The sequence below is a fragment of the Myiozetetes cayanensis genome, unplaced genomic scaffold (genome assembly GCF_022539395.1).
Source record: "Myiozetetes cayanensis isolate MyiCay16 unplaced genomic scaffold, myiCay2020 scf2-11, whole genome shotgun sequence".
NCBI lineage: Eukaryota > Metazoa > Chordata > Aves > Passeriformes > Tyrannidae > Myiozetetes > Myiozetetes cayanensis.
Window position 1 is genome coordinate 45,764,905 of NW_026087411.1, and position 27,748 is coordinate 45,792,652.

Below are 27,748 nucleotides of genomic sequence, written 5' to 3' on the forward strand. Positions count from 1 at the left end.
TTTTCTTCTTCTCCTCATGAACATCACAGTAGCTGAAAAATCTAGTCTTTTTTTTTAATATTTTCTGTTTTGTTTTAGGTTTTTTTGGTTGTCTTTTTTTTCTTGTTAAAATTTCAGCACCCAGCTTAAATGTCTTTCACATCTGTAAATTTGCCACCTAGTCATCCTGTTTATGGAATTCAGCTATTGAAGTAAAAATTATGTGCAGCTCTTTAGAACACTTACAAGACATATAAGAACACTTCTTTTATTTATTTTCTTATAATTAAGCATGTAGAAAACAAAACAAAATTTACAAATCTGTATCTAAAATTAAAAAATTAATAATAGAAAAATACAGTACTTTTTGCTAGTTATGGGATAAACTACAGTATTTGGATATTAAATGCTGTATCTTTCAGCAAGGAGAAACAGGATAACTCAAAGGTGGAGCTACTAAGCACACAATGTGAGAGATAATAAACTAATAAACTAGTACATACTGTTCTACTGACTACCCCCAGTGAGATAATGAAAAAAACAAAGACAAGTGCAGTATCAGAGTCCTGGGCACCTCTACATACACCCACAAGTCCTGCTACTTCATTTCAAAGTAATGAAAAACTTCTCAACAGCACCAGGGAATGTCAAAGGTGAACTTGTAAGTACTGTTTATACCATTTACACCTGTATTACTCACACCTTGAAGTATTTACTTGAAAGACATAGTTCAGAAGTTATAAACAAGGTAGACAAAAAAGAGTAATTTGATTCAAATCTAGGTTAGTATCACTAAACTATAATAATCTGCGAATGGCCACAAAGCTTTCTCTTGTTTAACCAAAAAACACATTTAACAAGAAGGTACATTTTATTACTAAAACTGTTAAGCTGGTATCTAAATTGCTGCTGTAAGGAAAAAAAATCCCGTATTTCATAATGTATGGAATCCCAACTAGTATAAAAGGTTCTCAGTGAGTTTGATATCACTGCAGAATAACTTTAAATTAATGTATTAACCAAGTTTCAAACCTAAAAACTAACATTTAAACAGGACTTGTAATAGCACAGGCAGTAAAGTAAAACCAGGTATCAGTAATTCCGGTCTTTTCATTACAACTGTTACAACTGCTTTCAAACCCTTCAGAATTAACATGATATCAAAACCAGAAATCTTATGTTTTCATCTAAACACAGGAAGCCACAGAGAGAAGTAGTAACTTGAAACTCTAGCAGCAGACAGGAGATTAATATAACCTATGTTTCATAATCAGTTTCTTCTCTGGCAAATGATTAATAGGTGAGATTTCACCACTTGAAAAGCTGTGGGGCAGGGGGAGAATGTCAGAAACAAAATCTCTCTGAAACGCATATTCAAGAACAAGTTGCTTCTTCACTGGAAACTGACATAATCATGTATACTATATCACGATTTGGTGGTTAACACCTGTTTGGAATCAAAAAACACAAATTTCATCATCATATAATCATAGCTCAAGGAAAAAAATCCTCATCTCCTTCTACACTGACAATTTTGGCAACAAGCACAAATTCCTCAGAACTACAAGCAGTATTTATACTGGCTTCAGTATATAAAGAAATTCTTCAGCACATCTCTTTGAACAAATATTATTATCTTTTGGCAGACTCTGTTTCCTTTTCATTCTCTTCAGATTTTCCATTAATTTACACTACATTGAAACAAGCTAGGCAGCCTACAGAAGTACTGATGCATAAGTAGCAGCACGGTCATTTTTATTTATATTTGGCAGCTACTGAGTAGCTGTACTGAAAATTTCCTTTTAAAATATATCTTTCATGCAGAACAGAATCACTAACATTAGATATCCTAGTTTTCACAGGAGAAAACAAACATGTATTTTAATCTTTCTCTTGCAAATAATCCTATGTCAGATTCGTGACACTTTAAAGTCAAACACTGAGAACATACACAGATAACACGAGAAGCTGATTTGAGGACTACCACTCCATTCTGGCTTGTATGAAACCTAAGCTATCTATCATGATTAAAACTTTACAGAGAATGAAGACACCTACCAACTCAAGGTCCTCAACTCCATTACAGGACCAGACACCTGAAATCTAGTTTTCTTTGCATACAGAGGTTTTTATTTTCTATACATTCAAGTCAGTGGTAAAGGTGACAAACATCAGGACAGGGACAGCCACATCAACTCAGCAGTATCAGTGGCTCTTTAAGTGCTACCATTTCTTCTGCTTCTTGGTATTTTATCTTCTCTATTGCCTTAGATACTTTTTCTAAGACCTCAGAAGAAACATTCAGAAGGAAAAGGTGAAATAACAAGCATGTATTCCCAGTTTTCTTTAACTTCTGATCAGGTCTACAAACTCCCTTTCTCTGTAACACATTATCTAGGAGCCACTCCTTTTATTTATCTGGTATTTGGCAAAACTGAAGGACTACTGCTTAAACAACAAAATAATTAGATCAAATCTCCAGCTCACCCATTCTCTCTCACTTCAAACTATGGATAGAACACAACCTATTTTCCTTCCTAATATATTAGAGCAGCTCACTACAAGTACTGTCCCAAATACACAACCCCTGAAATTAGTTACCTGTTTGATATGCCTCCTGGGATTTTTCTGATTCTGCTGAATCCTTTTATACATCTTCAAGAACGCTTTGTTTTTTTTCCTTTTATGACTAACAGCCATTTCCTCACCTGCCCCTTATTTAATCACATCTCTGGTGTCTCCACAAGACTCCATACAATGTATTGAATTTTGATGACAATCTTTTCTTTTACAGTCCCTATTACATCCAATTCAAATTCTAGTCTCCTGAGTACCTTGCAACTTTGCCACTTGCTTTAGGCAGACACAAGTATCTAAAGAATTATTCAGCATCTCCCTGAAGTTCATCAGGAGGGAATAAGGTTCCAAAAAGCCTCACCTGCACCATGTTAGAAAAGAGAAAAGCTCTGCTCTCCCTTAAGCTCTAGCAAGCACCTGTTTTATTCTGTTCTGAAAAATTTTCAACTACTTAGATTTTTAAGTAGTGCAAAAGGAAAGGAAGGCCACATCCTCAAAGCACCTTTCTTATTTTTTAGCACTGAATTCACTTTTTTTTAAAAAAAAAAACACCAGACAAACTGAAGTAAACAGCCTTTTATTTAGATTTATTTAACATTTCTTACACACTACAAGTAGGTCTTCCCTTGCCCAAAAGCTTCTTTGGCATGTCTCTCATGAAATCACACTTCTCAGGTTCATTGACAAGACTTTAGCTCCTTCACATTTACAATTCTTTACAGATTCTTCCATCTGACAGGAAGCTAACTGATTTAAAAATAAAGAAAGCTTTGCTTTCAAAGTGAACATCTAAGTAAAATTCCAGCTACTTTATCTTTACACTGCAGTGGTAATTATGTTGTATAACACTCTAGGGATTTAAAACAGAGTTAGCAAGAAGAGATAATTATAATAGTAGACATGGCTAAAAAAAAAGCATACAGCAGCTTCACCATACCTCTAAAACCTGTGAGTTCTGCAAATGCAATAACAGGTCTCCTTTCAGAAGATCTAACTACCCATCTCTACTGTAGGTAGAAGTAGAAACTCACATAAAGAATTTCAAAGCCCCCATTATTCATTCACCTTTAACAATACCCTCCTCTGCACATTGTAAGTAGTAAGTTTAACAGTAAATGACAAATTTGTCTTGCTCATAGCATTGTAGTGGAAGAACAGATTCAAAAAAGGACAAACAAAAGGTTTCTTGTTTCACCTTAATATGTCATGATATAGTCAGCCATGGTAGCAAAGACATGCATTCCGGTCCAGAGGACATTTTTCTTCCTCTATCCCTGAAAACTATACAAAGTAATGTAATCTTTTGTTTCCTTCATCTACAGATCATATTTTTCCATCTCTCTACCTAAGATATGACCTGAAGCAAGACATACTGTTTCTACTGCCTACATCTGTCTGTAGATACGTAGTTTTCTGATTTCTTCATGGAACTTAATGATAAAGTGTTCCTCCCTGTTGAGCACGCAGAAGACAGTGCTCCTAAGACTGTTTGTCATCCCATTAAAAACCATTAAGAAGTTATTCCTTTTCAGTTGCCAATTATTCCCTTAGAGGAAGTAAGACTCCACACACGTGTTTAAGACCGCTGGATTGAAACGTAAAGTGGGTTTACATAAACCATCCAGGAAGAATATTCAAAATAGGAAATCACTGAAAAGGTTCAAATTCTTCCTCTCCCACTACTTTGCAAACCACCTTCAGCCCCAGTGACCACAGTTTTACTATTTCTCACCATGAAGGTTTCTTCTAAATTATGCAGCTTTATCTTTTGGAAGAGCAGCAGACGTAGTTCTCACTGTAATTTAAGCTAGAACTAAGAATTTAAAGAATTGAAACAAATCTTATGATGTTAACGATTTGTTCTAAATTAGCTACATCCGTTTAAACAGAGTTAAATTGACACCACTGTCAAGCGATGTTTCTTTTTTAAGTCTAAGACAATGCTGAGCCATCGATGCGCACAAAACTTAATTCTTGAAACCAAAGGAACTAAGACAGGTTTCTCTGTCACAGAAGAGACCCTTAACTATCACTCACGATTTTTAAAATACACAGCACACGAGGGTGGGACAAACCAACGGCCAAAATCAGCAAGAGATTCAGAGCGAATCAAAACACTAACCATCTTTTTAACACCAATAGCCATGCTTCCTTAATGAAGGGAAGCACGATGCTTTCAAAGACTCAAGTACAAGCCAGTTTCCATATTAAAAAAAAATCAAGTTAGGAGCAAATTTTTAAAGCCAAAAGTTTAAGAGTTATGGTAAGAAAAACAGTTACGTTCGTATAGCTAAAGATCTACACAGTACTTGGATCTCAGTGATGCATAGAATGTTCAGTTTCAGTTTTCTATGTTCTCACGGAAATCAAGTTACGCCCAAAATACCAATGACACCAAAATTTTTACACAAAGCATAATTTTACACATTTTGACAGGAAAAAACAATTTTTTTCTTACAGATCATGGCATTAAAAGGAGGTGTAAACAATGCTTTCAGTATTTCCACAACAGTTTTTTGAAAAACATGAAAAATTCTGACAACAGTCAGAGACACCTTTATGAGTCCATTCAATTCATGAGATTACCATGCACTGCGCTGAGGGGGCAGGTGGGGAAATAACTGATTTGAGTCCTTCACATTCTTTACTATTACGCAGTTTAAATGCAACAAAATGTGTTCAGTCACTTAATATTTTTATTGCACGCAACTGCTGCTAGATCATCAATTTAGGCATTTAAGAGTTACTTTTAATGAAAAAAATACATTTTTTTCCAATTCTTTTGCAATCAGAGAGGTCCCCAAACTAGTAAACAAAGGTTACAAACATTCTAACATGCAACCATATAATTATCACTCTGGAGGACCCAAACTCTGGATACAAAATTTATACGGGCAAACTATTCCATTTTCCATTAATGCATTACTTGTCAATTAGACAACTGCAACTAGATCCCAGTTCATTTTATATAATACACAGTGCTTCAAACAGCACCCAACATTATTGTAAACAATACAGAAAATATAACTAAGAAGGGAGGAAAAAAGCAGAAAAAGTATATAACTATTATATTCTGCTCTTACTGAAAAATCTCTGAAGACAAGTGAATTATAACTTCTCCTGAAAGCGTTCTGAAGGCTAGTACAGAGCATGTACTCTAACTATAAGATGAGTGGTGTACTGATGTTCGCCCCCTGCACAAAAAGAATCTTGTTGACACAGCACATACCAAATTCAAATATAACCTTTATTACAAAAAATTAAGAGAAAAAGTAACATCACACCATTAATGCACTAGATTGGCAAGCACTGTCTCTTAAAAGAAATTAAAAAGAATGTCAAAGTTCTGTACATCACCACTGAGAATATGGCGTACAAGTCATGCAGCAACATCACCCAACAAAAAAAAGGGTTTGCATTTCGAATTTCAATTCATTTCTTTAATGTGTTGGGAAAACTATAGGTTCTTCTCCTTTGCTTCTCTGAGCCCAGTGTAGCAGTATACTTTCAATGATTAAACTGTCAGTCCAGTGATAAGTGGGCAGCACTTTCAGCAATTTGTCAGCACTCTCGGTGTCAAAATTCAGTCATTTCTTTTTGCAAGAAGAGCCTGCAAAACTCCTTTTTGTGGGCAATTGTAAGGTTTGCATCAAACTGACTTCAAATCCAAATAAAGCACACTCATCCATTCTCTTTGTATAAATGTCAACAGAAAGCTTTTAAGTGCTTTATTATTGGTGGAACATTGCAACTCATGTGTTTTCTAATCTAGCAGCTTTAGTATGCTTACTTGGCAAAGAAATAGCTGGTTTTATTCATCACAATTTTAACAGTCTTCACAGTTAATACCAGTGCTGTTTGCTACTATTGCTGATACAGTAGAAATAGCAACGCTAGCAAAAAACCAAGTCATTTTTAATATTGTGCCACATGGACCTGCACCCGCGTGCATCATCAGTACACAGTCTAAAATGCTGGCAAGCATTTACACCTCCCACCCTGATATTAATCGGTGAAATGCCTGAGCATCAGACAAACAAGATTCATAGTATCTTTCCTTCAGAAATCAGTACAGAGTGGGGAAAAAAAATTATATTTTAGACTTAGGATCAAGCATCGAAGCTGATAAAACAGACTTCTGACAATTTTTCATATATCAGCAATTTTGGTTCAGAGTGTGACATTGAACTCTGACATCATTAACAGGTAAATTTAAAAGTCATGCACCTGTTTCCACTCACTAAGACTTGCATTTAAGTTATTTAACATTATGACACATTTGAACAGCCAGAACAGGTCTGATATAAAGTCCATCAACTCTTCGTTACAGCTGACAGTGGCAATCCGCATTTGCTAAGAAAAATAATATAAAGAAGATTAAATACACTCTTCTCATTTTCTTGGTAAGCTCAAAAAACTGTACGTTGAAGTTCTTGTATGTGTCTCATGAGATCCCAGCCCTATGCTCCAAAAACCTAAATATCTTTAACATAAAAATCAGTATAGAAGTTCCCAAGAGGACACCTGAAAGAACTTTTTAGCAGTCTACTTAGCATATTCAAGTAACATAATACTGCAAATGACATACGCTATCCATCCACATCCAAATTAGTATCTTCGTAAAATAGAAGGTTTCTCAAGGTGAGTAGTTAGCTGACAGACAAAAAACAGTAAAAGTGAACTAAACATTTAAGAATCAAGAAAAGTGATTAGAAAGCTAACATTAAAAATCCAGAAAATTAATAGAGAATATTCATATTTATTAAGTCTCAGCACTAGATCAAACTTACACAACAACTCCATTCAAGTAAATAAACATATACTGTTCTGCTTGTTACAAAATCTCCTTACAACACAGGTTAGATTAAGAGCATCAAACTTTTCAAAACATTTGCCCATTAGTAAAGTCCATCAGCACAGCACAACTGCTGAAGCATATTTGGTGGTTCACATCTGTATCAGGCTTAATTACTACCCTCACAAAAATCTACTCTAGCTCCCTTTTAGCAGCAAGTTGCTCCTAAAGACTGACAGAATCACAGAATCAATTAAGTTTGAAAAGCCCTCTGAGATCATCAAGGCTAACCTATGACCCAACACTGCCATGTCAACTACACCATGGCACTAAGCGCCACATCCAGTCTTCAACAGTTAATGCAAACAGTGCATTACCTATATATTAAAAAAAGCTATACATCTGGACCATACTTCATGACTTAAAGGGTAGAAAAAAATAATTAGTCAGTATTAGCTGATTAGTTGTGAAATATTAACGTTATGCACTCTTAATTAAAAAATATATACTGTACTGGTATTGAGATGCTGACGAAAACACTTCATAATCATAAAAACCTGGATGTGGGCACTATAGTTTTTATATCTGTGATATCTAAAAAAGCTGATTATTGGTTATCAGCTGAGGAATTTACCTAACACTATAAGATACACCAAAACGTGAGAAAGCAAGCATACCTAGTGATAATCAAGTGACTTAGTTATAAAATGAACATTTCTAGTTCTAACCTGCTAGTATATCAAAACAAGGCTATTCCAGTACTTGTAAGCAATCTCTATATATATATATATATGAAGCACAATTTCATGAGAGGCCAACCTGACGACTTCCATCACTTCAACTGGAACCTAATCCATTTGAATAGCACTGGCTAGTTCCTCTCATTCCTAATTTACTTTTTCTTAGCTGATCACATACAACAGTAATACAATCCCGCTTTTATACACACTGTTCACCATCACACAGTATTGTTCTAACTGCTGCCCTACCCAGGCTCTGTCAGCATTTTATTCACAAGACTAAGAAAGCAACCAGTTTTGGATGACAAGTATCAGCACTGACAAGTTAGTCATCTACAACATTAAATACATTAACTATTGCACTGCTCTGACATTAATTATATTGTGAAGATGCCCTGCACAACTTTAAATTAACTTTTAAGTATTAGAAGACTCCCCAATGTTAGGCACTACACAAAGAAGCAGACCAAGCTACAGCCTTAAATTAAGCACTATCCACCTGTGTTAAACAATTATACACATTCAATGTAACTTTTAGTTTATATTTATTGAGTTACAAACCTTAATTAGCAGACATCAATTCTTACTATAGCAGTAGTTAAATACTACTGCCTATGAACTGATAGACTTATCCATTACACTGCTGGTGAACTAGTATTTGGCTTCAGTAAGCAAAGAAAACTTCAAAGAACATGGCCATAAAATCAGATCTCAAAAGAGTAATACTTGTTAGCAAAATCATCTGAACATTAAGAGGTGAAATACAAACATTAGAAAAAGAAAAATTGAAAACCCCAAGTTGGAAGTACAATAATCAAAGATGTACTCATGTAGGAAAACTCTCCAAAATTTAATTCCAGAATAAATATTCCAGCCAGGCACATTAGTCCACTTTTATTATTATGCCAAATTTCACACACATTGAAGAATTTACAAAACGGTGTGAGTCTGCAAAGCATATGACAAGTTTACCACAGATAAACAGTGCTAGACTAACACAGTAATTGTAAGAGTGCTCAAGGAAACAGAACAATGCTAAATTGTGTTTCCCATGCAATCCTCTGTATGGAATTTAACTAAAGAAATTTGTTTAAAACATGGTAGGGAGGTTCGAACTAGACGATCTTTAAGGTCCCTTCCAACCAAAACCATTCTGTGATTCTGTGAAATGGAGACTCCAAGAAAAGCCCTTCAAGGTATAAACTAAAACAAAGTGACAATAGCCTGTACTAAAAGTAGAACTAATTAAAAGGAGGATGACCAAAGGTGATGAAAAAAAACTCATAAAGGGTGGACTGGATAACCTCTAAAAATTAATTAGTGAAGAGGTATCTCATTCTAAACTGTTAATGCTACAAAACAAGGAGGTTCCCCCACCAATAAAAAGTGTTCTGTATGACACTGATGGAATGCAAAATCCATTATCAATCACACACTGACCAGGAGGGACACCAAGCAGTGATACCAGTAAAGGAAAAAATATCTTGATGCAGCTGTATGGTATTTTCAATAAAGAACTGAAAAAATTGCATGAGCAACTCTTAAAATGCTGCATATAATTTCAGTCATCCTCATTTAGAAAAAAATACAGAAAACACTGAAGTATATTCACATCACGTAAAAATGGACAGCCACTCACAGGAAAAAAAGGGGGGAAAAAAAGCAGTTTGCTCATTAAGAATACACTGAGGAGCGTCACCAGAGTAAGAGTTACACGGGCAACATGTGTTGTAAAGTTAAATATATTTCAGCTGCCCACAACTACAGCAGTAATAAAAATTCTGAATTTGAGACACATGATTTTGGAAGAAACCACCATAGGGAATTCTCTTATCTGGGAAAAAAAAATTAAATCAAACATGATCTGTTTTTAGATAACATAAATGATACATAACTTGGGTTATGATTTCCTTACCAAGAGAGGCTGCAAATTAAAACAAATTAGGTCACACACAAAGAAGTAAAAACAGCTATATGACCCACGCCTATCGTTCATATACCAAGATTAAGGTTTTTATTTCAAGCACCAGTCTGAGAAAGCATATGCAGCATTCTTAATAGATTCTAACAATTTTACCTTACAGAAAATTGTAATCTATTATACGAACACAACCAGTGACAAAACCTTAAATATAATTAGCAAAAAATTTTGTAACATCATTAAGGACTTTAACCAAGGTGTTGAAAGAATTTTAAAAATGCTTGTATTTATGCTAGGTGGCATCTACATAAAACAGCATTACTTAAAAACTGTCACTGTCCTCTATTAAACTGTTAAACAACTTCAATATCACATTGACGTGATCAAGATAACCAGTCAGCTTTGAAAAGCTGGCCATTTTTCATCAACCTAGAGAAAAAAAGAAGTGTGTTTGAATTCACTGCAAATACATACACCTGAGTAATCTTCTAAAAGATAAATGTACCTATGTAAACATGGTTCTCCAGGATGGTGAAACCTGGCAACAACCAAACTAAATCTTACATGACTGAGACCTAACTTCAAAGTTAAAAAAGCAGGCTGGTGAATATTGTAATTTTTAGTAAAGCTGAGTATTTTTTCAGACTTGAACGTAAGTTAAAATGAAGAGATGTTAGTATACTAATCTTATGGTTATCCACTCTTTTGTACTGTGCGTTAGGTTCAGCCACCTGACTCAACACATTACCAACCAGCAGGAAATCATCAAGGCAACTAACTCTTTCTAAACATGCACAGCCAGCAAAACTTTAGAGAAGCAGCTACTGCTACTACCATCACCCTGTGACAAAATGAGAAATAACTATAAATAATTGCTACTTAGGTTTCTTTTACTACAATTAAGTGTCCTAACAGTTATATGTCCACCTTTCAAGTTTTGTTTCTGTCAAGAAAAAAGTAAAACTCTTTAAAAAAAAGATTATTTTTGTTCTATGACAAAATCCCATCGACTGTCAGAGGTATAGGCAGATTCACATTCTTTTTGTTCCTTTACATAATAAAGACACCCTACTTTTCAAAAGCTAGAGTACCTGATCTATCAGGTGGATTCTCATTTCAACATCCACAGAAACACACTCCCTCCCCTCAACCATAACAGAGCTTTCACTCAGAATAATGAGACTGTAGGTAGCTTGCCTACTATGTAAACAGTAGTAAGCATTTGATTAGTGATACTACTCTAGAAGTACTATTTCTAGAAGTAATCAGAATAAAACAGACTAGGCCAGGCCTTCTAACCAACAAACTTTTTCATTTTACAAAAAATATTTGACTTGCATATAACACCAGTTCCCCATTACGCATATCTGCCTTGACAGTGAGCCAACCGCAGTCAAACCTGTCCTCTGAGTATTTTGGTCAGTACGAGTCAAAACTACCTTGAAAGATATCTTTCTAAGGGTACACAGGTAACTTGGGCCCTCTGCCATGAGATTGCAAGTGGCACGGTTATGTACACTGATAACAGCAATCAACTAAAACCTAATAAAACAAAACTACAGCCTTTCCTCAGAAAACATCAATTGCACTCTCTTCAGGAACATAAAGAGGTTACAATTTCTTGATAAACTACTAATTTTTTTAGAGTTGCACAGTGTAACTATCCTGGGACAAGAGATGACAATATTATCATATACCCTTAGTTCCAAAACACATAGCAAAAATGCTATTATTAATTGAAATAATTCTTCACATTTCTAATCCTCAATTACTATTACAATTCAGTAACAATAATTATTACTACCTCTGGACATTTAGGCCCTGCCTTGAGACACCACACCAATAAGATATCACTCCCAACAGTAAGTGCAATCCTTCTTTCCAAACAAATTAATATACACTGTCCTGGTCTATAACTTATAAACAATATATATATTGTCTTTAAGTTAATATTTTCTTGTTCAACACTAAGAGGTACTTTCTAAAAAGCCTGAGGAATCCCATTTTTAAGTGAAAGAGACCTTTATAATCAATTCCATTAAACACTATAAAGAAATCAAAGATGTGATTTTTTTTTCCCCTATGATATTCAAGACAATGGATTCTAGAAAACATATCCCAAACTTAAATATTTGTTAAAACACTCAGTGCACATGTTTAACACACTTAAGATAAAAACTGAATACACTTCGAGCACATTTTGGTGTACTTTACTTAAAAAGAAAACATGACTTTACAATGCTTTAAGGGCATGTCCTCGTTACAGGACATGTAACTTCGAGGCAGGGGAGTGTTTCTTTTTCTTCACACTAGTGACTCAGTTGTGATAATTCCCCTCCGGAAAGGCATTAACACCTTCACATGCAGCCTGAGGGGTCATCTCTACTAATGGGCCACCTTGGACTGGCATAATAGGCAGCTGCAACAACCTAGACCATCACAGATTCCAAAAATATCCCACGACTCACAGAGTTAAATCACCCATTGTGAAACTCCCCGCCCTGGAGTTTTGCCTGGGCACTGCCACCTGAACCTGAGCATATACAAACTTCGGGTTTTGGGACTTGTGATATCACTCGCTGGATCCAGAGGAGGACCAGAACTTCAACAGGACTGCGACTGCCACTCTCGACAAAACTGCAATCATTACTTGGACAGAATTGCAGCCATTACCCAGACCAACAAGTTTCCTTTCCTTTTACTTTGCACCCAGGGGGACCACTGTGGTGCTCAGCACAGCGGCTAAGGAACACTTTCTGTTCTTGCCCCAGGGTGCTGGGTTATACATCTGTCTTTGGGGGTTGAAAACAGTTTTTCTCACTGTCATTGTATTTATTATAATCTTTTCAGTAAATTGTAATCTGTACTCTGACTTGTAATCTCTCAGGAGCTGAGTTCATTTCTACCGCTGATTTACTTTTAAACCAGCACAGGGCACAAGAGCCTATTTAATAAGCATCCAGACCCTTCATGAAAAAAATCTTCTCTATGTAGATGACTTTGTTGGGTTTTTTACAAGATACTTTACTTTGAGACAACCAACATCCAGCACAATATGCATACACAGCATAACAAAACCACTAATGTGTTAAGCAATATATTTAAGGTAACAGACAAGTTTTCAGGTAATTGTGACTGGTTTTCATTAAATGAAAGTATGATCATTTTTTTCTCTTCCTTACTTAATAAGCTTGTTATTCTACAAGTCACCTGTGATAGGCACTCAAATCCAGTAGCAAGATGACAGGCCACTGCAAGTCTCACAGAGGCAGCTCTTTAAGGAGGGGGGAGGGGGGAAGTAAAAAAATCCTGAACCAAACAAAAAAACCTAACACTTCAGATAACTGCTGCCTGAAATTCCCCAATATCAGAAACATCACTCTTCTAAAACAAGCACGCGTGAAAGTTCTCATCTGCGTGCATCTTACGGATCAGTTATACTGCCACAAAACAACTGTACTCGTATCTGGCAACTTGCTAAATTCAACCAGTCAGCTAGGCTGGCATTTTTCCATTCAAAGACCTCTGCTGCATGAAATAAGGTATTAACTGACAGCAGAAGAAGATACTGTCCAGCAGCAAGGAGGAATGAGACAATTTGCCTCTGGGTTTCACAGATCTTTCCTGACAGCAAAGACATGGCAAGACTCCAAAACTTTGGGTTTACTCCAGGCTCTGGAAAGGCGTTTCCTGTAGTAGGCACATACTTTTTGCCTGTTTTCATCATCCCAAAACTTCTCCTGCCTCCCTAACTGTCTTTTCTCCATACTCGTCACATTTTTTGCCTATGGAAGGTATAATTCTTCATTCCTTCAGTTCTAGTTTCTGCCCAACATCCCCTACCTCCACAAACTATGAAGGATGGCTACACCACCAGACTGTTTTGCCCTAGCACTATCTTCCTGTTTAAAACAAACAATTCCTTCTTGAAAGCTCAGACTTGACAAAAAACAAAGCTTTTGCTTACAACATGGGAAACTCAGTCCATTCTCTCAAGTCCATTCCCCAGACCCACAGAAGCTAACAGCAGCAGTTACATGGCTTTCTCAGGCTGGAGTAAAGCTCACCTATCCTGTAAGATAGCTCAGTAAGAGAAACTTCATGGAAGTGCAGCACATCCTCAGTAGGATAATCTTTCTGGACATTTAAGTGCTCAAATGCAAACATGCAATCGATCTCATTTAAATGTAGGCAGATTTCTAGACAAAATTACAAAAGCACTCACTTTAGCAACCTCTCACAGAAAACTTTTCAAGAGTATTTTGTTTTAAAATACTAGGACTTTTTTCCCCTTTCAAGGATGTTCATTCTTGAAAACTTTGTCACTGCTTTAACTGAAGCCTAAAATACACACTTGGCATGAGAAGCTTGAAGTAGTTCTGCAAATTTAATACAACACAAGATGTCATTTAGTGGAATACGTAATGCAACCTAACCAAAAGCTGTATCAGAGCTGTTTAAAATATATATGATAGCACCGCACATTCCTGAGATCATATCTGCAGTTTTACATTACATAATTCATACACTTCTTCAGAAACACACCCATGCTCTGAATGACTGAAACAGGATTTCAATTTATGCACCAGAAATACTAGGATTACCGGTATCATATTAGCAGTATATTTCTTTTCCGTGTGACAGTGTTTGCTAGCCTGCTCATATAGTCACTATTTGAATTTTCTTTCATGGTTTATCTTGCGCATCTAAAGGAAAACCACCTCCTACTAAAAAAAAACAAACCGAAACACCAAACAACCCACAGAAAGATCCCTCCCTGCCCTTCCCCTTTTCCCCCCACCGCCTCAAACCATCACCATGCTCTCCACTATGCCAAGATGTATTTCAACTTTAAATACAGAGTATCAAAATGGAACCAAGACGAGGCCTCAACTACACATCACCTTGCACTACCTCCTTCCAACTTTAATTTCCAGAACTATATTCTGCCTGAGCAGATGAACTACCACTTATTAAATCATAGCCATGCATGACTACTAATAGTATAGAGCTACAGCTACATTACCAGAAGGGAAATAAAATTTTAACACATACTCTGTGGAGCGGGAGTGGAAAAGTCTCATTTTCTTTCTCCACTTCACATTCAAGACTTGTTTTTATAAACTTTGAGTACAAAAGCAGTCAAAACCTGAAACAGCCTTTCAGGCTTTATTTTCTGCTACTTTCTTTCTCTCTAACTCTTCTCCTTCACCTGCTCTCACATACTGGCTGCAGGGGGAAAAAATCTTTTTTTAAAATCATCTTAGAAGGATAAAGAAAAAAGCAAAGGCAAATAGGCAATCCCCTCCTGCCACTAGACCTGCAGAGCATCTGGTAAGAGCTTGACTGCTTTCAATTACATTGTGCTGAGGAAAAAAAAAAACCAAACAAAAAAACCCCAACAAACCAAAATGAAACCTGAACAAACAGAAAAAAAAATGCATAGAGGAGCACAGAAGAGCTTTTTGGGGTCTCCTATCCACCACTGACACTAAAAACTCATTTCAGCATGATTTTCCTATAGAACATGCAACACTAAGTTTTCTTTCAAGTATCAAAAAGCACTCCAGGTAAAGTCTATAAAGCTCCATAGCTTTACAGTGTAGCAAAGAACTAGAAATACAAGCAGTAACGCTAGTTATAATTACTATTCAGCTTGACATGAAAAGTTTACATGAGTATATTCTATTAGTTTCCCTCACTACTGTGATGAGTGTTGAATGAAAATATCTTAGTTGTTTTATTTTTTCCACTTTGAAAACCAGCAGCCTCCGTATCAACTATAATGCTCCCTCTAAAAATTACCAAAAAAAATTTTTTTTAAAATTTAACACAACTGCAAATTGCAGTTGTGCACTTCAATAGGAGACATGACTACCGGGAGCTTTGCACTCCATTTAGGTAAGTGGCTGGCATAATCCCCCAACTCCTCCTTAAGGAGCAAATTAAAAATCAATAAAAGAAACCACCACAACATCTCTGAGAATAATCTCTGTTACCTGCCACATCTCTCCTTTAAGTCAGTAATGAAATTTAATTGAAACATGGAGATACTGTTGACTGCATGATGAAGCATCTGGACACCTCCTCAAAACTTCCAATACTGGGAGGAGATCCTAAATTAAAGTTTTCAGTTAGTATCAACACAGAAGCCCATTCTGCAATGAAATTAAGAGACTAGTATATTTAAGCAACCTGTTTTCTTCTTAAAAACATCTCAATGAAACACCAAGAACAACAAGAACAAAACTGGACATCCCAGATTTTCATAAAGATTTCTCAAAAGACACTACTTCTCAATTTAACTCATTTCAGCCCACTATCAGATGCACAGATCAATTCTTTAACCTGGGAATTACTAGATTCCCTGTCTACAAGTCTTCCTTAACAACAAATGCCTAGATATGCATTTACTAGAGACAAACTGAAAACAGAGCTTTACAAATTCAGTCAACAAAGCAAACAGAATCTAAACTATGAATGGTAAGGCTTCAGTAAATGACACTTATGAAAGCTATGAAATGTTAGAACAGATTGAGACTCTTCAAGAGGACTGCAATACAAAATGTAGCAGATTAAACCCAAGGTTACACACAAAATAAATTGAGCAGGGAAAAAAAAGTGCTCTCTTATACATAATGTTAAGGTTCAAGGGCAACAATTCAGAAAAAGAAGTCCACACCATTTTGAATAGCATAACAAAGACATTTTAAAAAATAATGAATTTTAGGACCTCTAAAGAAACAGAATAGAAGAAAAACAAAACAAAACAGAATATGCTTAAAATAAAACAAGGGTTACTATTACAGAGTAAGCATGCAGCACAGAACATACAAGTTTAAATAAGTAAGAAAATCAAAAGGCATAGACAGTCTTCACTGCAGTTTACAACAGCAAGACTTTCTGTACTGCGCTCTGTAGAGAATCTCTCACCCTAATCACAAGAAAAAGCTCTTTCTGAAAGCTTATAATGTAGGTATCAATACAGGGAAGTAGAAAAATTAAGTGGAAGTAGACAGTATAATATGCATGGTTACAAGAAGAGACCTAGAAAAACCAGCTTAATGAAAAGATAAAGAAGACAAGATAGAATGAATAGCATAAAGAAAGTAAACCAAGACAATTTCCCTTGTTTAAACTCGAGGTGAAAACCACACTAGATCAAACGAAGGCTGCAAAAGGAAACCCATTTTGATATAATACAGACAATACTGCCAAACTTCAAACATGACTTCATGCAGCTGAAGACAGTCAACAGCAACATAATCACTGTTATTGGAAAAAGACCATAAGAGCTCATAAGTGCACCACACACACAGAAATAGTAACTAAAAGTTAGAACACCTTCCTTGTTTCCTTGACAGGCGTTTCCTCTGTGTTGATCTATGTATAAAAACAAAAACCAGTAGGAAAAAATTAACTTGAAAAATATCGGTCTACATCAGGGTTTGAAGATAACAGAGTATTAACCTATAGGTTGAACTGAAAGTAAAATGTTACTTCTGGTATTTTTGTTACATCTTATCATCAGTTGTAACATGAGTTAGAACTCATTTTTAAGAGGATTTTAAATTATTTTGGATTTTAAGTTTTATGTTTGTTTTTAATCTGAAACTTAGCCAAGCTGAATGGCAACACAGAAAGTTAAGTCTACACAGACATCTAACCGACAGGAAGAAAGAACAATGAAAATAACATTAATGATAACCAAATAGAAGAGGCAAAGAAGAATCACAGTGAGCTGCTCTCTTTATGGGGGAAGCATAGTTAAAAAGGCAACACCATTGACCCCAGAAAATAATTGCATATCTTGAGAAAGTTGTAAAACATGGATTAAAAAAATTGCAATACAAGGAAGTTCACTACCCTGGAGGAAGGAAGACTACATATCCCAAATTATACATTGAAGTCCAGAAGAAATCAGAAATCTGGACTATTCATAGAATCATAGAATCATAGAATCATAGAATAGATTGGGTTGGAAAAGACCTCCAAGATCATCAAGTCCAACCCCTGATCCAACTCTAATTACTATATCATGGCACTAAGGGCCATGTCCAATCTCTTTTTAAAAACTTCCAGGGATGGTGAATCCACCACCTCTCTGGGCAGGCCGTTCCAATGCCTGATCACCCTCTCTGTAAAGAATTTCTTCCTAACATCTAACCTAAACTTCCCCTGGCAGAGCTTGAGCCCATGTCCCCTTGTCCTGTTGTTGGTTGCCTGGGAGAAAGCTATATTACTCCAAAAAGTCAGGTTTGCTCTACCACTTCTTCCTTTGAAGAAGAGTTAGTAATCTTAACAGCACAATGCTGTTAGAAAATGAAGTTCCTTAACATATCTCACACCATCTAAGCCTTACTAGGCCAACTGAATTCATTAATCGAGCAAAAGACTATTTCTATGTTTTCTGGTTTGCTTGATTAGCTTTCTTCCAGGTTACTGAGCTGAAACAGATCACTGAAGAATTCACTGAATGCCACAATTAGCAGACAGGAAGTAACAGGGATACCTTCCCAAACAAGAATCTACCTTTTGCATCATCAAGCCACTAGTTCAAAATTATCTTTAGTAACTTCTTTCCAAGGTGTACCAGTAATAAAACAAATCCAGGTCCTAAAGTTATTTTGAAGTAAACAGGTTGGATATAATCTCTTTTCCTGTTAACTCAGCAAACACATTCCAGTTTCAGCTCTATTCAAGATCTGTACTTGGTCTTTCCAAATTGAAAGACTGAATGCTTACAGTCAGAAGGCAATTAAAAATACAGAAACAGGAGTCAATGTCATTGCTAACTCTGGATGCCTGTTCATATCTGAATTTGTCCACTTGTGGAAAAATAAGAGTTCTCAAGGAAAAGTTAGTCCCTCATACAACAAAGAGTGGAACTCCAGTTACTGGGTTCATTTGAATCTATTGTAGTCATAAAACAAGACTATAAACAGTACTGCACATTTCTCAAGCAAGTTAGGCCATGGTTTTCCCATGACCAGAAAATATAGAAATGTATATAGAAAATATTTTCTATAGAAACTTCAATCTATATTTTCTACAGAGAAATAAAAATAATCCAATATGGTAAAAGACAGTCAAGAACTCGCCAACTATGCATTTTATTTTGCTACAAGTCTGTACTTCAGGCAAAGCAATATGGATGAGTTACTCATTAACTACAGATATGGTATGTGACAGACTTCCAACAACTGCCAAAATGAGGCTCAGCTGTTTTCATCACACAGTGACTTAATAATCCTCACGTCTTCTTGTATTAAGAGTACTACCTATCAGGAAGCTTTACTTTACAAAAAAATAATAATACTAATTAAAAAATTAAGAAATAATAAAACCTGTAAGAATTTGGTAACAGATTTGATTTTCTAAAGGGCATAACAAAATCAAATCAAGAACAAGAAAAGAGCAGCTCTTCTTTCATATATTTACTGAAAAAATTCTTCATGTTGGCCAAGAAATCTGGTCATTTTTTAACTTCGAGATTATACAACCAAGAGAATCATTCTAATACAGACCATACTTCTCATGTCTTTTAAAAGACGAGAAATTGGACCAATGAAATATTTGAAATAATATACTTATCAGATGCCACTCCTGATGTCTTAGCATTAAGTATTCCTATTCTCTTCATTTTAAAGTCAGTGATCAAATCCAATGCTATTGATTCTTCCACCTGAATGATGATCACATCTCAAGGCACCCAAAATGGAAGTGTTACGTTGAGGACATTTGGTTAAGAGTCCAATAAAAGTACCTATTTCTAAGAGAATTATCTGCAATTCTTTCTATGAACAGATGATAAGCATACCTTTTTTTAGTAAGCTCTTTAAAAAATATTTTGTTGTCCTTTTTTTTATAGAGTGCCCATCATATATGGGAATATTAGTACATTCAGTCCCTAGTTATCATATAGGAAGAACATCAGCATTTAGCACTAGTAAATACAAGGGATTAAAATTCACTGAAATGTATCAGTACCAACAATTCTGAAAAACGCTGCACCACATTAACATACTATTAGAGACTTCCAGTTAAATTATTTATGGTACTGCTTCAACGCAAACGGTCTTCAAGTAAGTGGATATGCAGGTTTTAAATCTCAAATCACACTAGGGTTAAATCTGACACAAGGGGAAATCTGTGTTCCAATTAATTATGCATATTAGATCCTACTTTATAATAGGAGCAAACATCAAGCTAATAAAGAAATAGATTTTTCCAAAATCCTTACTGCGTAAAGTTTAAGCAGCAAGGTCTTCTTTTTATTATTTAAAAAAACACCAACAATGCAACACTGTAACCAGTTCTTAAATAAAGGAAGAATGAAGTATCATCCATCTGAACTAAACAGGCCAAGCAAATACCCTGCGATTCCTGTGTTCTCCTCAATGTCGAAATGGGTGGATAAATTTAAAGCCTGCTCTCTCAGGAGTTGCTTTATAGGCAATTTTCTCCCAGTATCAAGGTCTGCAATTTCCATTTGGCTGCCAGTTTGCGATTAAATTCATCACCTTTATTATAAAAATGTGCTGCACTCCACGGCCTGCTGCACAAGAATTGTAAGGAAGACATTTTTCACTGCTAACAGCAGCATCATTCCTAGGCAGCCATCACATCCATTCAGACATTAGCGTCTCCAATGTAATGCAAGGACCTATCACTCACCTGAAAAAGCCCTAACAGCAGGTATACCTCAGAGGAAGTTCTTCACTGGTGGCACCTTTAGTTCCAACTTTTTCAGTAAAAGCCACCATTACACCTCCTGCATTAAGTGTTTTTAAAAGTCAACAGTTTAAAAATAAGCATGTTGACATTACACTTGCCTACCTGCATTAATCAAAACACTTCTAAGAATAAAATCAGTCCTTGTATTGACTACACCTTCACATACACCTTCCACTCCTTACTAAAATACATTAAGTTACCTTGAAATACAAATATTTTTGAGTAAGAACACTACGTGATTTTTTTTAATATACATTTTCCCCACATAAAAAGTGTCCCTTTGTTTCCCACCAACTTTGTTTTCAGAATTACACTGATTTTTTTCCCACCTCCTCGCTAAAAGTCTTTGGGCAAGGTTGAAAAATACCCAGAAAAAAGTACTGAATATTCCCTATTTCTTGATATGGAAGTCATAAGAGCAACCACAATTCAAGTAAAATATGCTACATGTTTTAATGTTGTCCTCCAATAACTATCAAAGGCCCTAACTTTATTTTGCTTCTTTTTTATAAACGCTACCTGAGCTAAGCAGGATGGAATATAAATTTTGTACCTTAGAGACAGAAATATACTGCTGTAAAGACAGAGCAAAGTGACAGCTACAAACAGAAATAAGAGCTAACTGAAACCCACATGCCAAATCTTTATGAAGCATGGGAGTTAAATTCATACTGATTTAGGCTTCATGGAATAAAAGAGTCTAAGTTACAGTAAAAAATAAAAGATAATATGTAATAAACAATTAAAAATATTAAGCCCTTAGTATTTGACCAAAAAAGGAACAAGAGTGTAATTTTAGCATGTGAAACAACTGTATTAGTCACACTGAAAGGTAATCAAATTGTATTAGAGGTAACCAACCTATATGCACAGCATGACAATTTCACATGTTACTTATCTGAATTATTACTCTGCTATCTGAACCAGTAGTGTTTTTCCAAAGGTGCATTTTTCACCATGTGCACCATTTTTCAAAAATATTTTGTTATCAGATAAGCAAACAGTATCTCATACAAAGCTGATGTGTCTCAACAGTCCAACCACCCTGTGATATCTTCTTAACTCATTTCACTTTATGTGGCCAAGTAAAGAGAAGACAATATTCAAAGCAGTAGCAATGTTCTTCTGGTCCACTCTTACACGTCTTTTGAAGATATAAGAAAAACATGTTAAACCATCTCCAATATCTGCCAAAATTAAAGAACTAAGTAAATTATGGGCACATTTTTAAATTATTGAATTTTGCACAATTAAATTCTTAAACCTTGCACAACTGAGATGTTTTCCTCCATATTAGGTGGGCCACATGAGGTTAAATGGAACTGCCATCTAGACTTCACTGACTAATAAAAAGTACATATTGCATGGCATTAGCAGCACTGTAAATTACAGAAAACATCTGAGAAGCCACTCAATAAACATGAACTTCGAAAGTTAAGCAATCAAAGGCTCTTTAGACCCATCTGTTTACAAAATTAAACTGCACCAAAACTGCCAAACATTTGTTCACAGTGCAGAATAATACCAGAAACTTTCTTTTGGCAATAAAAAATGGCATCTTGTCACAGTGTAACTAATTGGTTTCCACTGCAATGCAGCATAGAAAGCAGATTTCAACTCAACTTTATTGAAAACAATAGCTTGGTATTTGCAAGCTGAAGTTCCGATTATTTCACAGCCCAGTGCGTTTAACAATTGGCACATCAAGTTCCGGGACTATTAGATGAAATTATCAACTAGATAAGATAATGCAGCATCAGTGTTTACCTCTTGCCATTATAGCAAAAGCTGAGATCAGAGCTTTTCTAACAGAAACCATGATGAAAGAAGGGTTACTGTTTTGTCAGAATCTGTAGAATTAACTAAAACGGGGTTTATTATCAAGGAAGGTGCTCTGCAAGACACCAAGAAATATCAGAAGACAGGCAACAAGCAGCAAGAAAAAAAATCCGTATGTGAGTTTGTCTTATTATATCCTTCATGTTCCATAAGTAAATTTCAATACTGTATTTTAAGAATAATGGATTTTTTGAGACTAAATATGAATTTTCTTTGCTGTCAAAAATAAAGATCTGTTTACACTACTTATTAAAACCAGTTAGTTTTATTTTTTTAACAAAAACACTTAAAAATAAGGATTTGTAATTCTGATATTTCTAAGAAACATGAAAATGTTCTTCATTCATAAAGAGAAAATTTTAGTTCACCAAAGCACATTAAAAACTCCAGATACATAAAGTAAAACAGTAGATTCTGCCCTCCTCCCCCTTTGGCTTTACACTCCAGCAATATGATGTATAACTTTTAATTATATCAGAAAAAAACATGATTTCTAACAATATCAAATCTTGTCCGTGGAGACAACATTTATAACTGAGTAAGCACTACTACAAGAGAGAGGTATTAACAAGTACCACTATGACAAAAGCAAAAGAGGGGAAAGAGGGAGAGAGGACGGGAGACAGAGTGTACTCGTGTCTATATACACACATGGCAGAAACAGACAGAGAATATTAAAACAAAACCAATATTTATTTTACCAGTCTAGTAGCCAAGATCTCTGCTACTTACATAATTAGAGTGTTGAAGATAAGTTTCTACATAGTAGCTACAAAATCATAAATTTTCTCCCCAGCTGACAAACTTCAGCGAGTTTAAGAACAATCTCTTTTAAAACAAAGTAGCAAGTCGAAAAAGTGCAACCCACCACAGAAATTAAACATCCAATATTTTAACTGAATACTAACTTAAAATCACACGTAATTTTTAAAGAGAATTTTACAGGTTTCTAACACATACAGATTTGAATTACAGTAGTCCCATCTCTCTCTTAAATCCACCAGAAACAACCTTATAAATTAAGACATTATATTCAGGATTGAGTTAAGGAATGGATGTACTACATAAGCAAGATCTGCACCTCGACTGCTACATATTAAATGGGTTTAAAGTCTTTTATAAGTTCTTCTGTTTCCAAGTTCATTTATCCCTAACATCAAACAACAGGCTCCATCAGCTCATAGAGCTATCTCTTGGGGGAAAAAAACAAACAAACAAACAACAAATATTTCTTGAAGTATTTACAGCTAAAGGTACTTGAGTACCTGGAACTTCCTTTAATATCCCTGCTTGCAAATGACAACAGTGTGGGTATTTTAATGGAATTAAAACTGAAAGGTAGAGATGCCCTTACAGACAGTTTACTACTGAAATTATTCTATAATAATAGCATACCAAAAAGAATTTAGTAGGTTACGTCTCTTATACCTACTTTTAGCAATCAACATTAATATTTTGGAGTTCCAGTGTTACAAACTGGACTCTATAGATAAATATAACTAGACTCTCTACATTTCATCTGGGGAAAACATCATGATACTCACTAGTTCAGTAAATACATAACAGCAAGAAGTCCTAAAAAAAGAGCAAGTGTATACAGATGAAACAAGTTTCAATACACGTAATGGTGAATGCAATTTTATGTTGTGATCTCCTTGAATTTTCTTGTTTCAAGTTTTTATTTCAGCCCATGGACAATGGCAATTGCTATAATGGAATGCCTTTAAATCAGCAGTCTTCAACCTTTTTCACTTACATACTAACAAAAAGTTCCCAAAAAAGGTGAAGGCTCAGTGTAGCCTGTTTAAATCTCCCAACACCACACTTCCTTTTCCTTATCTGCAGTAACTCTTCATATGCAGTGGGTCTGCAAACAGTAGATTGGAAAACACTATTCTGTTAACTCCTACTGCTTTTCACGTAGCCCCACTAACTTTGCAAACAAAAAAGATGCTGTCTGCTTCAGAGAGAAAGTGGTCTCAAAGGTCTCATAGCAAACACTATTTTGTTTTCATGCAGTATCAAAGTACAACCCCCTCAGACTCAGGTTTAGGAAAAAAAAAAACCAAACCTCCTTTATGTTACTTTTTGTGGTAGTCACTGCACAGTTTCACTGATGGTGCTGCAAAATGAGATATACCTGCTTTATACTTCTTTGCTATGTCAGAAAAGGTATGGGTAAGGAGTGGCTGAAGTGGTTCAGTGTGACAAGCACAAGAAAAAACAGCATAGATTGTGTTGGAAAAAGACACTACACACAGAGGAAATCTTGATTAGATTGTACAAACACTAGCTTCAATATGAAGTATCTCCATCTCTCTTATCCTAAGAAAAGGTTCTGCCAAACAGATGTTTCCAACGAGATGACAAGCTACTTCAGATCTCACAATGCAACACTTACAGATACCTTGATATCTGGGCATTATTCTCCTTTCCTAAATAAAGTGTAACGTATAATCTCACAATATTTGAAGGTTAACTAAATTATATTATTTTTGCAAATTAGTAAAATTTTCTGAGCAAAAAGGCATTTCAGTTCAAGGAAATGTATCTGATTTTTCTGTTCCTTTCCTATAATGATCCGTTCAATTTAGCCATTTCAAAACCAATGTATAATACAATTTTTGTAGTTGCACAGTAATATGTTCTTCAAATGTACTGCCTCCTTTGTGTTAATTTTTTTCATTACACCAATATTGATACGTGCAAAGTATTGCATCTATATTTGTGGCATTAAGTTTCATTAACTGACAGCCTAGAAATTATCCAATTTTATTGCTAGCAATATTCATTCCTTCACTTTCCATGGTGGGGGGGGGAACATAGTTTACAGTAGCATAAGCTATGTTTCAGCTATATTGCATACTACAAGAAATTACTAACCCGTGACTAGACTAAGAAAAAGCTCCTTAAATGCTAATGCTTTATTAGTATCCTGCCTTCTATCTGAAATTTAACGCTAAGAGCACACAATAAAAGTTTGGAGAAATCAAAATATCCTTCTGATTATTCAGGAATAAATTTTAGTCATCAACAACCGCTCAAAACTTTAAGCCAAGAGGCGTAATCCAGAAAAATGTACTAAAGATGCAGTTTGATTTGTACTATAATATACCCTTATACTACACTAGTTATGACTGCTCTATGACATACTGAAATGCTTATCTTCGATACAGATTTCAGTACTGAATTCTGCTCAGGGTTCAGAAAGCCTGAACATACAGGTTTAATTACCTTCAGTCAGTCAGAAGTCAGAAAAAAATTCATACAAAGAGCCCCTACAAAGTAAAGAACCTGAAGATTATTACTCTAAACTGTTCTTCATGTATGAAGTGTTCAACAATTTGATATAACAATGAGTAGTCAAAAACAATTCTAATACAAACCATACTAAATAAATGGGATTAAAAAGACCTGCGCACGTGAGAAAAACCACTTAGTATGCTATTAGGCTGATAGAAAAAATCTCCTCTTCTATTCCCAACTATTTTCTTTATCCTGGGAGGAAAAAATTAAAAATTAAAACTGAAAGTAATCAGTAATTGAAGTAACTGGAACTAATTGAAAGCTGTGAGATCTAAAAAAAAAAATCTAGTGCAGGACTTGAAGGAAAATTAGGTTCAGAATAAACTAAACCTGCCTCAGAGTTAATTTACCCAAATTTTAGTTGCCAAATAAGGTTGCTGAGACTGCAAACATCAAGGGAAGTTCACCAGTCTCTCTTCAAAACATAAGTCACATTTATCAGTACTGAAGACTGACATAAATCTTTTTCAGTGAATTACAAACCAATTGTCCATCTGTCATTTTAAGCTGTTGAATTTAGTAACCTCCTTCAATTGCAGAAGGGATAGGTTTCTTTTCTACTCAGCCAAGCAAGAGAGTGCAGTCCCTCCTCACTTAATTACCCAGCATACACCTAAATACCAACTGCTATCCCTCAACACCCCAGCGCTGGCTGTAGCAGCTTTCTACTGCAGCATCCCTTTCTGTCCAATTCATCATCGTCAGCTTTCTTGCTGACACTCTTCAGAGTTGCCTTGCTGATGAATTGCTCTGTTATTCATCCTATGTTAATCCGAGGCTGACGCAAGAATATCTTTCTGAAGACACTTAACAGTATTAAAACTCAGCACTACCAAGTGCCCTCAGTGTGCATTAAACCTCCCATTTGGAACCAACAAGATTCCTCATGAATAGTTATGAATAAAATACAGTTACTAAATCAATAGGCATTAGGTTTATGTACCCCACTTCCTACAAACAAAGCCTCCAAACAATCCCTTCCTTCCCTGGAAGCTACACCCAAATTATTAGAAATTAGAAATACTTTGATCCATGCAGAATTTAATCTCAATTAGTCCTATAATTAAGTTGCTATAGAGAGGTTTTTCCCGTTCTCCTCCTCAAAATGGCAATATATACCTTAAATGCCACAGGTATCTAAAAAAATTTTTTTTTCAAGTCTGTAACCTTGGTAAGATTTTCTCAAGAAAGCCAGTTGTACCTTTGTTTGTTTGTTTGTTTGTTTTCTTAAGGTGGATTTGATCTTTCAGTCATGTTTTCTCAAGGCTTTGTTTCCCTGTAGGATTATACTAGTCTTGTCACCACAAAAAAATATTATCCACAGAGAATCAGCAAAAACCAAAGCAAGAAATTTCAAAATATGACTCAAATTTCTGTAAACATGTTATTAAAACATCCAAATACAATTCTCTTCTGAAAGCAATTGCAGTCACTAATTTTATACCTGAGAGGTACTGAAGTATTATTCTTCCTCTGAAGATGTTTTAATACACATATGATCAGTCTTCCTGATAGAACCTTGGTTTGAATTCATTTCTGATCTCTAACATGTCATCTGTGCCCAGATTTTGTTCAAATCTATTTGAGCACAAAGTTGACGTAACTACATGAAAAGTGGGAACAAAATCTGTATAAGGAATCCTGCTTCAGGTTGATTCAGAGGCAGTATCAGATTTTCATAAAAGCCTCAAGTGATTTAAAGCAGCAGTAATTCCCTCATAAAAGGACTGTATATGAGTGTCTCTGACTATACTTATCTTTATAGATGATAAGATACTTAAGCAATTAAAGAACTATCAACAACTTGTCTCTACCAACATCTAACACACATTACTTTCTCACTGCACAGAATCT

At 35.3% G+C, this 27,748-nt stretch overlaps 1 protein-coding gene across 9 annotated transcripts in view; it reads right to left on the minus strand.

Annotated features, from left to right (window-relative positions):
• Positions 1-27,748, minus strand: part of QKI (QKI, KH domain containing RNA binding) — a 153,733-nt gene that overhangs the window by 116,482 nt on the left and 9,503 nt on the right. The gene's annotated exons all lie outside the window — the stretch shown is intronic.